The sequence below is a fragment of the Pinus tabuliformis genome, chromosome X (genome assembly GCF_031772625.1).
Source record: "Pinus tabuliformis cultivar Carrire ecotype Pingquan chromosome X, CPIR1, whole genome shotgun sequence".
In the NCBI taxonomy this organism is placed as follows: domain Eukaryota; kingdom Viridiplantae; phylum Streptophyta; class Pinopsida; order Pinales; family Pinaceae; genus Pinus; species Pinus tabuliformis.
In genome coordinates, this window is record NC_142308.1 from 949,072,887 (window position 1) to 949,089,838 (window position 16,952).

A 16,952-nucleotide genomic window follows, 5' to 3' on the forward strand; every position below is an offset into this window, starting at 1 on the left:
AGTGAACAAGACAAGGCTAATACTTAACTGATGTAGAGTCAAGATTTATAAGAGATGTTGATGGAAGAAGGTAACTAGAAAATCATGCCAAGAAGGTTGAACTTATGTTGAAGGATGGATGAGTCCCTCACCTTTAGAAAAAGCTAATAAAGAAAGAGGGAAGCCAGAGGAGATGGATAAGATCGACATGCCCAAGACACTGTGCTACAACCAAAGGTCATGGGAAACGATGGAAACAACATGAGGGCATGACAAAGAAGCATGAGAAGATGAGTTGTTGAGGAGGAAGAACTTTGTGGAGGTTCCAACCCACGTCGCCAACTTCAAAACTATGACTTGCTCGAGAGCCTCTACCACCTTCCTTGGAAGGCGAGGCCTCATTAACTTTATCCTATTAATCCTTGCCCCTACTAATGCTTCGCTAACACCCCATCGGGGTATTTGGATTCTTTTAAAAACATAATGGAAAATGTTAAATGCACATACATAATTTAGAAATATTTTTTTTTCATAATTTTTTTATAAATAGGACTAATGACATTTATATTATAATAGTTAGATACATAACCATAACCATTTACATGTTTAAGTGATTTCCAAGGAATGCAAATTTGAGATTGAGCACAGAGGCTTGATCCAAACCCTCAAGCGAGTTCTCCATGACACAAACATTTCAGTCCCTTTACAACTAAATTTTTTCCAAAAAAACCTCAATACCCAAACACATTTACATTATATTTTTCACTATTTTTATTTTGATTTAGTCTAATATCTTGTTTTTCTTGGGGAAAAACTTTTCCCTTTCTTCCCAACTTGAGTCCAACCTGCATTTTCTGCAAATTCTGACAGGTTGTTCTTCAACAAGTGCACGTTGATTCTTGAAATCCTCCTCATCAACCTAATCTGTCCAAGCAGTTGCCTTTTCAACATTATTTGTTGTGGTTTCCAGAGGGGATATGTTTTCCACGAGGGTTTGTTGCTTTTCCACTTTGGTTTTGTTCGAAGAATCCTTATTGACATTTGGAGGATCCACAATGGCATGTGCTTTTCCCTGCTTGGATTTTGATATTGCAGATGCATTTTCTTTGGTCGTACCTGCTTCCTTCTTGTCTTTTGGTTCTTTCTTATCCTAAAACTCTTCCTCTTTCTATATCATATAGTGATCACCTTGTGCAACTTCCCACCAATTGGGCTTTTGGGAATTTTTTCCGGTCTTTGCTATTATATGAACGTTTTAGCAATTTTTAATTACATGCCCCATTTCATAACATGCACTACACTGAAATGAAATATTCTCATAGTTTGGACCCAAACATAGTTTAAGTTGTTAAATTAATCTCCATGGGAAAACCATTGTTGAAGCCCATCTCCACAAATATTCTTGCATAAGTAGTCTTGTACAATTTTCCAGTTTCAAGACAACGACAATAAAACTTTTCCAATGCATTCCCAATAGAGGATAGTGATGGAAGATTCCAAAAATGCAAGGGAAGGTTTAGAAGCCTTACCCAAACTGGGGCCTTAGAGATAGATGTTGTTACCAGATAAAAAATGGGAGTCCAGGGCTACATGAAGCGACCATCACTACCCCAAAACCACGACCCAACTTCGTAGATGGCCTTCTCGTCCTCTATATTGTTAAAAACCACAATGAAAAAACCTCGAGCCATAGGGTAAATGTTCATTTCATCTGTCAAAAGGGGCTTCCATGTCTCAGAGATCCATTTGTGTAGATCAACCAACTGTGGCCAATATCCATTAAACCTACGAAACAAGCCATGTCTCGAAAAATATTTTTCACAACATAAAGCTTCCCCATTCACAGGAACATTGAGGAAAGGGATTTCTTGAACCACTGTAAGACCAAAACCAAATTTCAACATGTAACAATACGAAACTAAAGAAGAGCCAACTTGATTAGTAGCCATCTGAAAAAGAAATTGTCTTTTTTCACTTAATCATAGGAATTCACCATTGAATGAAATACGAAAGAGATATGCAACATATTCACACAAACAAAGCAAAGATTGGTTGTCTAGGGTGAAACCCTGGCCGCCGCAAAGGTTTCCAATGCACCCTCAATTGATAATTGGTTGTTGATAAATGCATGAGGTATTTTTTTCATAAATTTTAAAAATATCATTGTAATTGTTTTTAGTTTGGGTATGCTTTAAGTAATATGACCAATGATTTTAGACATTAACTATTTTGTTTTTTTTTTTACAAAGTCGGTTGTTGTATTAATCTCTGAAAAAAGGAAGGGAGTCGGGACTCCTGAGATACAATAAGTGCCTAGGTAAGCCAGGATCGGAGGAGTTACAAAGCAGAAAATTCTCCTTAATCCTGCTTGTTCTGGCTTTAAGAAATTCTAGACAAAAGTAGACTCTTACAAATTGGAGCAGCAAAAACTGACATTGGCAAAACATATCTAAACTATACTAATGTGATTAATTTGCCGTGCTGTGGATACCTCCGGCTTTTCATCACCATCCATGTGCTTGGCGCTTGAAGAGCTTGGGGCTACGTTGTTGCGATTGTCCATCATGTAATTCAGAACCGTAAAGGGCTCTTCCGCATGGCTACCTCTGTTAGACCGATGGTTGATCTGCTGAAGAAGAGGAGAGATCCTGTGCAGGAATAGAACGATGTCTGCAATGGAGAACAACCTATGGATTCTGACAGATAAGGAGGCGAAAACATCCACTTGGTCACCGGTGAACCAACGCAAAACAGAGGCATAATAACGATACTGAGAGAGAGCAAACAGAGAGGCTATCAGAAGGAAGGGCGCTGAGAAAAGGCAGGGGGGAATAACATATAGAAAGGCGGGAGGGACGAGGAACGAACACGGGGAATGAGAGGGAACCCGGAGGAAGGCGAAGGGAGACCTGGAAGCTGTCCTGAAAAGTCAAAGAGTCGAGAGTGTAAAGAGAGAAAGCAACGATATTACTTATTGTGAACAAAGCTTTGAGGGGGTCGGATCTGCGCCAAATCCCTTTGCATATAATGGCTTTGTTGAATATCTAGAAAGTCTGCGTCCACTTCTTTCTGTCAGGAATAACCGACTTGATGCAGGGTAAACAGATTCGGATCATGGCAAAGGTTGATGCATCTCCTCAGCGTTGCAACATAAATTGCCCATTGTCCTTTCACAAGCCTTGTTGGCGTGCCTGTCAGCTTGTTTATTGAGATTGCGGAGGATGTGATGATACTGCAGGTTGCCCATTGTTTGGTTCAAGAGTTGACATCTCTGAATGACCTGCTGAAGGAGAAGGTTGGGAGACTCTTTCTGTTGAATCATAAGGCTAATAATGACCGAGGAATCTTCGAAGATCTTTGTTGTTCTTATCCCTAGCCTATTGAGCTGAGTTAACCCCTGATAAAGAGCCAACGCTTCTGCCCTGTTATTAGATAAATTACCAAGACCCCATTCGTAATAAAGAACGCATTCCCCATTAGCATTTAGGATCAATCCCACTGCTCTAGTGATTCCTGGGTTTGACTTAGAAGCTCCGTCAAAGAACAGGTAGTAGTTGTTGCAATTTTGTAACCAGTTTGCAAACTCCTCCTCTTTTAACCTGATTTTCCATGAGTGGGTTTCCTGACTGCGCTGATCTTTCACTGTATTGCCTTTCTGAGTGCTGTTGTTTTTGTCCAGGATGTAGCTAATGAAACTTCTTTCTTTGACACTATACATTGCTACATCAATGTTGCTTTGGGTTTTGACTGAAATGGTTTCGAGAGCAAGATTCTTAGCCTTATTGCATACAATTCTTGTTGCCGAGCTTTTATCCTTAAAGGTTTTCCGGTTTCTTGCTAGCCAGATACTCCATAACATGGTGTAGGGGAGAGTATTCCATACTCTCTTCACTAGGTTGCTCCTCTTATTTTCCCAAGGACAACTCTTTTTCCAGACATGAATCACTTCCCCTATAGATTGCTGGGAATTCCATGGTAACTTATCAGTGAGGGATAATTTTTTCTAACAATCAATAGTAAAGGGACAGTCGAAAAAAAGATGATGCATAGTTTCTTCAGCGCCATAGCAGTTGGGGCAGCGAGATGGACCGATAATACCCCTCTTTTGCAAGTTCTCTGCTGTTAAGATTTTCCCTTTTAGAAGTGCCCATATAAAGAATTTGATTTTAGGTAGCGCCTCTGATTTCCAAACCATTCTCCATTGATTCCATAATGTCATAGGGAAGGTGCTGTAGCAGATGTGCTGGTGTCCTGCTTGGACAGTGTAATCCGATCCTGAGGGGTCCCAACGAAAGCCGTCCCTCTCATTCTTTTTGATGGGAGCTTTACTGTGGAGGAGAGATTGAAGAGTGGATAGACTAAAATTAAGATCACTTGGGATAACTGGAAAGGACCACCCCAGCCAGATATGAGACAGTGGATCCCATCTAGAAATTTGATCCAGATAAAGGATACCCATGTTGTTGAGAAAAGTTAGAATAGGAATGGTTTCTTCATGCCTGTTTATTGGCTGCTGTCCCAGGATTTTATCAGCCCCAATATTTATGCTAGCTCCTCCCCTAGGGACTTTGGATATATTCTGAGTCATGAAAGGAATAGCTTTTTTGCATAATCGCCAGATTTTTGAAGAGTCTCTATTGGGGATATCAGAGTCTAGAAGCTGTTGTCTGGGGGAGGTCAAGTATTTGGTTTCCAGAACCCTTTTCCACCACGTAGAAGGGCCAGTGATGAGCCTCCAAACGATCTTCCCTCCAAAGGCAAGATTTAAAAAAGTGGGGGACCTAATACCGAGACCTCCTCTGTCCTGGGCTTGAATGACTTGTTTCCAACTGACTAAGTTGAATTTCTTCTTGTCGTTTTTCCCTCCTTGCCAAAGGAAATGGCGGAGAACAACTTCCATTTTGTGGAGAAAGGAAGCTGGGGCTTGGAAAAGAGAAAAATGATAGAGGGGAAGAGAAGAAATACCTGATTTAAGGAGGATGAGACGGCCTGCTGGGTTGAGCCACATTGAACCCCATTGCTGAACTTTCCTCTTCATCTTGTCAATGATATTGTCCCAAGTTCCTACCTTCAAAGGTCCTAGGCTCACTGGCATGCCCAGGTAAGAGAAATGAGTCCAGTCTAAGTTGCAAGGAACACCAAAAATATTTGCAATGTTGTGGATGACCTGATTTGAAGCATTCCAACCATAAATACAGCTTTTTTGCTGATTGATCAAACCTCCAGAGTACCCCATAAATTGATCAAGAAGAATCTTGAACCTCCATGCTATAGTGGTGGAGGCTCCTCCAATGAGCAAGGTATCATCGGCAAACTGTGAGTGGTTGATATTCTTGGCTCCATTCCCGAATTTTATACCAGTGATGAGACCCACTCTTCTATTGAAGTCCAGAGCTTGACTAAAGGATTCTGCCATAAGGATAAAAAGATAAGGGGAGAGGGGGCAGCCCTGTCTGAGACCCCGAGAGGATTGAAAGGCTTCACCCGGTCTTCCATTAACCAGAGGGGAAATCCAGGGCCCAGAGATGCAAGCAGTAATAAGACTAATGAAGGGCGACTCAAACCCCATCTTCTTCAAAACAGCAATAAGGAAGGAGTGCCTAACTCTATCAAAGGCGTTGGCCAAGTCAAGTTTGAGGATGAATCCTTTCTCCTTCCTGGAGCGACTCGAATGAATGGCTTCTTGCACAAGAAGTATAGAATCAGTAATTTGCCTGTTGGGCAAGAACCCTCCTTGGTTTTCAGAGATCAGAGAGGGGAGGAGGGGTTTGAGTCGAGATGCTAAGATTTTGGACAGGATTTTGTAGGAGGAGTTGCAGAGGGATATGGGCCTAAACCGAGAGAAGGATGTGGGCCGATTTTCTTTAGGGATGAGGGCGAGAAAAGTGGCATTGGTGTAACCACCTATCTTACCCTTCCGCTGGATCCATCTGATCATCTTGACCAGATCCTTTTTTATTAAGCCCCAGAACACCCTATAGAAACAGATGGGGAATCCATCAGGCCCAGGAGCCTTATCTGGATTCAGAGTCCAAATCGTTCTTCTGATTTCCTCCTCATCAATTTCCTTATTCAGGCTGTCATTCATTTCCTTAGTAATTCCTTTGGGTAAGTATTGGAGAAGGTCGGCATAATCCTCTTCACCTTTAGTTTCAGTTAAAAGATCCCTGTAGTACTCAGTGGCAGCGTTTCTAATGGCTTCTTGGGTGTTTTGCTGGTTGCCCTCATTATCCAAGATTGAACTTACATTATTCCTGAGTTTTCGAGCTGTGGCCTGTTTGTGAAAAAATGTTGTATTTTTATCGCCACCTTGGAGCCAGAGTTGCCTTGATTTTAGACGCCATTTGGATTCTTCTTCCCTATTGATGTGACTCAGCTGAGAATAGAGAGCACTTTCTTGCTCCATACTCTGCTGAGAGAGGCCATGTTCTTCTATCATTCTTTGGATGTTCTCTAGATTGCTCTTAACTTTCTTTTTGGTCTCCTCAGGTTCCTTATAATTAGCTCTTGCCCATTCTTTGATAGCCTGTTTGGTTTTTCTTTGTTTAGTTTCCCAAATGAAACCTGGTGATCCTTCAACATGCTAATTCCAAGTTCCCTGAACAATTTCTCTGACTGCTGGAACCCAGTTCCAGAGGGGACTGTATTTAAACGGTATGGGCCCAAGGGGACAGTGAGTTTCCAGCGTGAGGACTATGGGATAATGATCAGAGGCTGAAGTGGTGAGAATGTTAGCATATCCCACGGAGAAGGAGGAAAGAAATGAAACGTTGATTAAGAACCTGTCCAGCCTTTCCATTATATTGCCAATGCCGAGTCTGCGGTTGCTCCAAGTGTACCTGCGGTTTTTAGGAGCAACGTCCACTAGGTCATGATCTTGAATGATAGCCTCCAACCGGCCTCTGAAGGGGTCTGATGAAAAACTGCCTCCCCGTTTTTCGTTGGCATGTAAGATGAGATTGAAGTCGCCTGCCACTATGATATTTAAACTTAACTCACCATCAATGCTAGCCTTAAGATCTCCCCAACAAATTTCCTTTTCTCTGTAGTGATTGGGGGCGTACACATTATAGATGATTACAGTTTGGTTGTTTATTCTGTTGTCCAGAGCGGTTCTAATCCAATGCTGTTGAAGATTTACTGAAACGCAGTTCCATTTGCTATGATCCCAGAGGGTGGCTATGCCTCCAGAAGCTCCTCTTGCATCACTGGCGCATCCTTTGTATTGTTTCTGCTGGTCTATAATGCCTCTCATTACTTGTTGATCTTGTTTTGTCTCCTGAATCAATAAGATTTCTGGCTTTTCACTATGGATTAAATCTCTGAGGGCTAAAATTTTGGAGGGGTGCCCTAACCCCCTACTATTCCAAGACAATATTTTCATCATTGGATATTTGGTGTGCGGAGAGGTGCTCGCCTCTCTTGATCTTTGTAATTTGTCTCTTTCTCTTGATGCCCCTGAATGAACGACTCTATTGGGGTTTGAGTTCCCATGGCTATGTCTTTCTGAGCGTTCTCGTCCCTATGTTGCTTGGCTGATTTTCTACCAGGTCTAGATTTCTTAAGGGTATCGCTGGAAGTTCCATGTTCTTTAGTGTTGCTTCTGGTATGCCTTGAAAGAGAGGGTTCTAGAGAAGCTTGCGATGAGATGTTCAGGGAGGGAGGGGGATCAGAGGGCTCAGGTAGGATCAAGGGGGGTTGAGGAGGGTCCATGGGAGAAGGATCAAGGGAAGATAAGACTAGAAAGGGATTAGAAGAGGAGGGGAGGGGCGGATCTGGAGGGGGGTGGATAGATAAAGAAGGGGAGGAAGATGAGGGATGAGAAGCAGAGGGAGCTGGAGGATCTGGTTCCAGGGGAGGCTTAGATGACGTGGCAAACTTCTTCTTTTTGACAGTTTCCCATTGGCCTTCTTGATTGCCGCTCTCTGCATCAACAAGTTTAGAACATCTATTGGCAAAGTGTCCGTATTCATGACATACCTTACATTTAAAAGGAATCTGCTCGTAATCCAGCTGCTGGATATGGCTCCATTCGTCCACTTTCAGTTTTATTGCTTCTGGGAGCCCTTTGCCAAGATCCACTTCGACACAGATCCTTGCGCAGGCCTGCATGTTATCTTTTGGTTCACTGCGATCAATGTATTTGCCCACTGCATTCCCGATGGCTCGAACAGACTCATCTCCCCAGCAGTGAAGAGGGAGATGAGGGAGACGGACCCAAACCGGAACAGCACTGGGGACATCCAGTTCAGGGTCAAAGTCTGGAGTCCATTTGTTGAGGTAAAGGCCCCTGGAGTCCATGAAATAGGGCCCATTTCTGAAGATTAAATCCTTATCCTCTTTAGATTCAAAGTGGAATGTGAAGTACCCTTTCCCACAAAACCTGATGGAGATTTTCCCTTGAATCTTGTCAGACCAGTTTCTTTCAACCCATCTTTGAATAGTTCTAGGAGAGGGCCAGAGGCTTGTAAATTGACCTATGAGACCTTTTTCAGCGAGAGACAGAGCCGCCATGTGAGGCAGGGCTGGAGGTAACTGAACTTCCTGGAGTACATCCAACTTCTTGACAAATCTTGAAAGCGCAGGCCTGGGGCGTTGCGGAGGAAGGGATTTCACCAAGTTAGAGAAGGTGCGTTGAGAGTCGACCCCCTCCAAAGGCGGATCCGAGGGGGCCATGGCAGGAGGCCAAGACCAAGGCCCAGGCAGTCGCGGAGCCGGATCGCAGGAGCAGCTCAGAGGAGGGCGTGCGTGCGGGGTTTAGACATTAACTATTTTGTAGGTTTAATATTAATTTTAAATATTTTTCTTTTCAATTTTAATTTCAAATATATATATATATATATATATATATATATATATATATATATATATATATATATATATATATATATATATATATATATATATATATATAATTTACAAAGATTTTTAAAAACTTGAGTTTAAATTGTTTAATCTGCATAATTTGAGTGCTTGAGGGATTTTTTAGGGTGTTGAATCCATTTATACATTCAAAAATGTATTTTAAATAACAAAAAATCTTGAAATTGCATTGCCTCATTTTGGTGAATTCCGGTGAAATAAGCTATTTTGCCTATAAGTTAGGCTATGCCTATTTTTTTTCTTTAGAAAAATAAAAATGGATAATTATAAATATTGTGATTAAAATATATAACTTATATAGGAAAAAAACTTAACGAAATAAAGATAAATAATTATAAATATTGTGATTAAAACCTATATCTTATCCAACCCAAAGCAAAAGAATAATTTATATATATATTTTAATTAAAATAAAAAAATATGAATAACAAAAGAATAATTTAGATATATGTTTTAATTAAAATAAAAAAAAATTATCCTCCTACACTACTATCCTCCTATTTGAGAGAAACAAGCTATCCTCTAATAAATAATAATCATATTAAATAGATAATATTAATAAATATTCTGATTAAAGAAATTGATAATATTAATAAATTATCATTAAAATATAGTGAAATAAACTATTTTAATTTAATAATATTTATAAACTATTATTAAAATATAATGAAATAAAATATTTTAATTTTAATTTATTCTTAATAGCTAGTTTTCAACCTAATATATTCTATTTAAGAAGTCAACTCTAGCAAATAATATTATATAAATTAAGAATTTTTATATAATATTATTATATAAATTAAGAACTTTTATATAATATTATTATATAAATTGATGTCATTAAATTATTATTTTATAATATCAAAATTAAATAATTAATTATTACATAACAATTAGTTTCTGACTAAATATTGAATAATTAAACAAATAACTTCTTACCACTTTTTTCTTAAATAATATTTTACCTTCCTCAGTGACAAATTTACCAATGACTAATTTTCAACATCTAACTTTGGGCAATGATGCATCCATGTTATTTATTCCTTTATGGATTGATTTTTCACCTTGTCCTAAAGATGAACCACATTAGTTGGTTAGAAACGTTTACAACGATGTGATTAATCCGAAAAAACTTATATCTACATAAACCACAAAAATCTTAGATCTAAATTAAAGATGTTTTTTTTATATTTATGAATTAAATTTTTATTTAGTAATTATTATTTTAATTAAAATTAATTAAATACTTAATAATATTAAAAATCGATTAAATGAACCCTTTGAACGGATGATTATCTTATGACAAGATCAAGATAAATACTATTAGTTTTTAAGAAAATTTTATATTTTTAATTACAAATTCATTATAAAGCCTAAAAATGTGTTGCACTTTTTATTAAAAAATTTACCTAGCTTCCTAAAATATGGTTAGATCTAAATCTATCGATTAAGTGAACCCTTTGAACTCATGATTATCTTATTACAAAATCGAGATAAATACTATTAATTTTTTAATAATTTTTTATATTTTTAATTACAAATTCATTATAAAGCGTAAAAATGTGTTGCACTTTTTATTAAACAATTTACCTAGCTTCCTAAAATATGGTTAGATCTAAATCTATCTAGAAGGTATTGTCAACCTCATCATTATATTTATAAAAAAAAACTAAACAATTGAGAGCTTTAAGTTATTCTCATATAATATGTTCACTTGGTGTATCTACCATTTAATCCATCCTTTTTCCTCCTCCTTTTTTTTTTTAAATTTAAATTTATAATTTAAAAAACATTTTAATATCTAATTTGTATTTCATTATTTTATGAGTATTTGAAATATTTTTTAAAATGATCTATATATATATATATTTTTAAAATAAATTAGTTTTTTTCCGAAGAAAAAGCGAACTTTTTATTAAGGAAATAAAAAGTTACAATGCATATGCTGTGAGCATTTCTGATGCTTCTGTTTGACTGCTTTTGCAATCAGATAAGAGACAAAAAAAATTCTGCCATTTTTATCTGGCTGTCCTCAAAAAAACAGTTGAGTACCTTTAAAAATGAGCTCTGAAGGGCTTGCGCCACTGTTCTTCAACTCTGCCAGCACATCAGCCTCATGCTTGCTACTATAGGCCTTCTTTGTTTTGTTTATCCCACTAGAAAGGCTGGATAATCCACTCTTAGTGGCATTGAACAGTAATCCCAATCCCTCCTTTGCAGCTACTGAATTCATTGAGATTTGTTTTCTGTTCAAACTCCTCCGATTTTCTCTCCTGTAACTAGCAGATCATAGAAGACCAATATTAACCAAATAAAAAAGAGAATGCTTCCCCTGTTATTCGCCTCTCTGACATTTGCATTTTGGCAGAGGCAAAAGTGGAGAAAAGTCTCGCTTTGTATAGCCAATACCGGACAGGTAGATTTAGGCATTAGCAGACTTATCACCTCATCATATCTGAACACATTCCTTAGTTTTTAGTGAAACCATATCTTTTATGTTGGACCTAAGCAGACGATTGGATTTTCTGAAGGGTGACACGAAGTTAGCTGATATACTGTTCAGAATTTTGACTGTAGGAGCTTCCTCTCATTAAGAGAGCATCCAATTAAAAAACCAAGAAAAAAGTGTTTAGAGTCTCCTCGAAAGAGGAAAAAACCCCAATACAAAAGTTGTATGATCATAGTGCCCATGAAGAGACGAGAGAGGGATAACAGTTTTATTTGAGAAGTGCTTTGATGCCGATATAGAGTCTGAATGAAAAACTGTGGCAGAAAAGAAACGAAAAAGAGTAAACACATAAGACACAGTCATTGCTGAAGAGCGAAAGGAGGCTGATCGGATGAATGGATCTGTCCCTGCCGGTCTTCTACAACTTTCCAGGTTCCCATAGTCTGCTGCAAGCCTTCCTTAGAGAGCAGGTCCGCTGAGGCGTTGCTGTCCCTGAAAATGTGACATATGGAGAGGCTGTTAAAGGATGATTTTAACCCCTGCAATTCTTCCAACAGAAGCTTCAAAATTTGATTTTTGCAAGAACTTTTCCCATTGACCCAATTTATGACGTTTAGGGAGTCTCCGAAGATCTGTATTGAGAAGATGTTTCTTTGTAGAAGCCAACAAAGGAGAAGTCTCAGTGCTGACAGCTCAGCGAAATTATTGGATCCTGTCCCTAGACCTACGGAGGCTTTTAAAGAATGATTTGCATTTATGTGAATGACCATTCCTGCTCCTGCCCTGTTGTTTTGGGATGCTCCGTAAAAAAATGCCCAGGGGATGCCTTCTTTAATGATTACAGGCTTGTGATGGGCTTGCTGATTTTTAGTATCAGGAACAGGGATGGACGAGTAGATGGAGGCACAATGAATAGCAGTGACATTTACCGGAGTTTCCTTCTCTTGAAAGAGGCTCCTGTTCCTAGCTATCTAGACCCCCCAGCAGAAAATGAGGGGAAGATTTCTCATGTTCCCATCGGGGTATTTTTTCCACCAAATTCCCCAAACATCTTCCAAGGATCCATTCCCCCATTATGCCTGAATGTTTAGCAATTCCCTTACCTCCCCCCATATCTTTTTTGATTCAGAGCAGTGGATAAAAAGATGGTTAATTGTTTCCTCATCAGACTTGCACACAGGACATCTCCCTGGACCGTACATGTACCTTGACTGAAGAATATCCCAAGTTGGGATTTTCCGTTTTAACAAACACCAGAAGAAAAGTCTAGCCTTGGCTGGACACTTTAGCTTCCAGATGTGCTTCGACCACCATTCTGGGTCACCCCATCCTTTCCTTGACATAATAAATTTATATCCACACTTAGGAGTGTATTCTCCAGATTCTCCATGAGCCCATATCAGCGTATCCGGACCATCTTTTAGTCTGACATTGGATCGATTGAGTTCTTGGATGTAGGAGTTCCATTCGTTCCTCCATCTAATGTTCATTCCTAAGTCTTCCCCATCTTTCCAAGCCTGTCCCCACATAGTAGATTGGCCTTCCTTCTCCACCTGGTTTAGAGTAGAGATGCCCATATTTTCTAGATGTCTGATAAGCCCTGGGGATAGTGCAAATTTTTCGTTGCAACCTACCCAGGGGTCCAATCCTATCTTCAGGTTCCTGCCATTCCCAATCTTCCACGCCAGTCCTTGTTCAATCACCTTGAACGCCTCCACCGTTGCTTTCCAAATAACTGAGACATTCTTCTTATTCTTCACGGAGCTCCTTATCCAATCTTCCAAGGGGGCTGGTTCTATATATTTCCTTTTCACCACTTTAGTCCATAAATTTTCCATCGAAATTAATCGCCACCCTGATTTTGCTGCCAGAGAGAGACTAAATTCAGGAAGCCTTTTTATTCCCCATCCTCCCCATTCCTTTGGCCTTGCCAGTTTGTCCCAGGCCACCCAAGGAAGCACCGAGTTCTCTTTTGAGCCATCCCACAAGAATCTACAACATATTCTTCTGATTTTCTCCAAAACTCCTTTAGGTACCCAGGTTAATGCTGCCCAGTAGACTGGGATGGCCAGAAGCACAGATTTAATAAGGGTCAATCTTCCAGCTCTGGAGAGCCATTTGAAACTCCAGTGAGAGATTCTGGATTCTATCTTGGCAATCAGCCAGTTCCAGTCCTCTTTTTTATATGCGCCTGGTTTTAGCCAAAACCCCAAGTATTTGAAGGTGGAGTCCATAGAGCTATATTGAAAAGGAAACAGAGCTTGCAGATGAATCCTCTCCTGTCTGTCCATTCCTGCCACTGACATCTGAGATTTCCTAGGATTTATCTGCATTCCAGTTGCTTTCAAAAACAGATCTAGAATGGATTTTAATTCCTTAAGTTCGTTAGGAGCTCCGCTTGAGAAAATCAATATATCATCAACAAAAAGAAGATGAGAGATGAATAGATTGGTTGCTACCTCTATACCTCTTACCTTCCCCTCCCTTCTAGCTTTTTGGATCAGCCTGCTTAAGCCTTCTGCCACTAAGAGAAAAAGCAGCGGAGACAAAGGACATCCTTGCCTTAAACCTCTCTGGCCTCTGAAGAAAGGTGATGCTGATCCGTTGATTAGAACTGCATAGCTGACATTTGAGATGCACCCCATGATCCAACTGATAAAGTCATGTTTGAACCCCAAGTGAGTTAGAAGCAGCCGAATATAAATCCAGTTAATCCGGTCGTATGCTTTGGATAGATCAATTTTTATTACTACACCCTTCTTGTTCTTTTGTCTGACACTGTGTAAGACTTCTTGGGCTACTCCGATGGCCTCATGAATTTGTCTTCCATTTAGAAACCCGAACTGCTCCATTGAGATGTGGCTCGCCAGAATGGGCTTGATTCTGTTTGCTATCACCTTAGCTATGATCTTGTATAAGCAGTTGCATAAGGAAATCGGCCTGAAATCTTCAAAAGTCTCGGGAACTTCCTTCTTCGGGATGAGGGCTAGGAAAGTAGCATTGAAAGGACTGTAGACTTCTCCTTTCTTTCTAGATTCTTCAACTACTTCGGTTATTTCTGCACCAATCAAATCAAAAAAATGAAGGAAAAGTTCTATAGTCCATCCGTCCGGCCCAGGACTTTTTTCCTTTGCCATAGATTTCATTACTGACTCTACTTCCTCCTTAGATACCGGACTTAACATCTCCTCTGCTTCTTCCTCCTCAACAAATCTTGGGAAACATTGAGCTGTCTTTATTACCTCAGCAATGGTAGCCTCGCCCGGATCTGCAAATAAACTCTGAAAATGTCTCTGTCCAAGGCCTGATAATGAATTGAAGGACCGAAACTCCCTCCCTTCTTCGTTTTTAAGGCTCCATATGGTGTTTGCAGATTTCCTCCCTTTTGCATAGTTGTGGAAGAAGCTGGTGTTCTCATCTCCAGCTTTTAACCAAATCGCTCTGCTCTTGAGCCTCCATTCCTCTTCCTTTGCCAATAGAATTTGATTCTGAAGTTTCTCCAGGTGTAGGATCCTTTCCTTTGAAGCCTGGGTAGCATATCCATCCGCCTCTATGCTTTCCAGTTTTTTTAGTTCTTCACTTATCCTGAGCTGCTCCTCGTTCTGCTTTGCCTTCCTATCTTTTGCCCAGAGGATTGTCGCTTTTTTCAGTCTCTTGAGATTTTCCATAAACAGGAAACTTTTATCCTCTCTTGAGTTATTATCCGGATGTATCCATGTTTCTTTGAAAAGATTGATAAAAGAAGGTTCTTGCAACCATGAAGAGTTGAACTTAAAAGGCGCAGGAGGCTTTGGAGGGGGGATGGAGAGGTCTAAAAAAACAGGGAAATGATCAGAAGACCCCTTTTCTTCAACCCATTGCCTGAAAATAGGAACCTTTGAAGCTAATTCTTCAGAGATGAGAAACCGGTCCAGTCTTTTCGCCACTCTAGCCTCCCCTGCTCTCTGATTCCTCCAAGTCGGCTTTAGTTTTATCGGATTGACATCTATGAATTTGCTGTCCGTTAGGAGATTTAAGAAAAAGTCCGTCAAAGGGTCTTCCCTGGCCGACGGTCCCCAAGCCTCTGCTCTCCCAACAGAAAAATTTAAGTCTCCTCCCAACACCAAATGATTTGTCTTCAACAGAGATTTGGACATCAAATCATTCCAAAAGAGCTCCCTTCCTTGACAGGGCCCGTATACATTGAGAATAGTAATAGGCAATGCGAAATCAGGGGATTGGACTTCCATACCCATCACTTGTTTCATTCCCCACTGATTTGTCACCTTTACTCTCCCTTCCTTATAACCTATTGCCAAACCCCCTGAATGACCCACTGAATCTACTGCTGTGAATTTCCAGCCAGGAAGGAGGGCATTTAGAGACAGTTCTACTTCGGCTCCGTTCCCTAATGTCTCTTGCAGAAAAAGAATCTCTGAATTTGAATTTTGAATCAACTCTCTAAGGGCCAGTCTTTTAGGTTTACTGGCCAGACCCCTGCAATTCCATGATGTCAATATCATTTTATAACATTTTCAGGGGTCTGCACCGCTCTAAGAACCCCAGTGATGGACTGTTGTTTCCCATCAGCTACATCAAATTTTGCTTTTATTTTAGCCTTGGCTAGATTAGACTTCCTTCCTCTTTTATTTTTGAATTGGCCTTGAGAGGGGAGCTGACCTATACCACCTACTGAATCTGAAATAACAGGCTTACAATCATGGGATCTAAGATTGTAAGGACATGGAGTTTGGAGAAGAGAGGAGGCAGGATGAGGCAAGTCATCTTCACAATGCGGATCTAGGGAGGGCATGGCAGCCGAAATAGATTCTATGCCAGTTTCCACCGGTGATACGGCAATATTTTCGCTTAGACCTTTTTTATGAATGGAAGAAAAGGAAGGAGAATTTACAGGCTGTCTATCAACATTTGGTTCTGAAAGAATAATGGGAGAGGGGGGAGAGTCTAAGCACATATCCATTACTTTTTCATTGACAGATGGATTTTGAGAAACTGCCGGCTCCCCAGAGATCTCCTCTTTAGCTTTAACTGGGTCCGGCTCCAGGTCCTTGTTCAAGTCACTGTACTGAGGTGCTTCCTGAGGCTGCCCTTCCTGAAGAACCTCTGTCTCCAATCCTTCAGCATTCTGATCCCCGAACCCCTCCTTCTCCTGATTGAAATGAGAATGACTGATGTCCTTATCCCAGTGAGATGATGTCCTCCGAAAACGCCTTCTTCTCCTACCCAAAGGACATTCCATGGCCAAATGACCGTTTACATGGCATCTATGGCACCGAAAAGGCAAGGATTCGTAATCCAGTATCTGCTCGAAAACATAGTCTTTGTATTGAAGGTTTATCTTTTCTGCAAGGCCTCTGCTGGGGTTTAGACTCACTAAAATCCGAGCCATAGCCTTGTTCCTGGTTTCAATGAAGGACATATCAGCTTCCAGAAAGGAGCCCAACCTATTCCCTATTGCTTTGAAAACTGATTCAACCCATAGAAATGAAGGCAACCCTGGAGCTCTTACCCAGACCGGAAAGACATCCGTTTTCTCGTGGATAGCATCAAACAGGGGATTCCATTTCTTCAGCAACACTGGAATGTTTCCTATGGCCCAATTCCTTTCTAAAACCCAGTCTGCTGCCTCTTTATTTTCAAA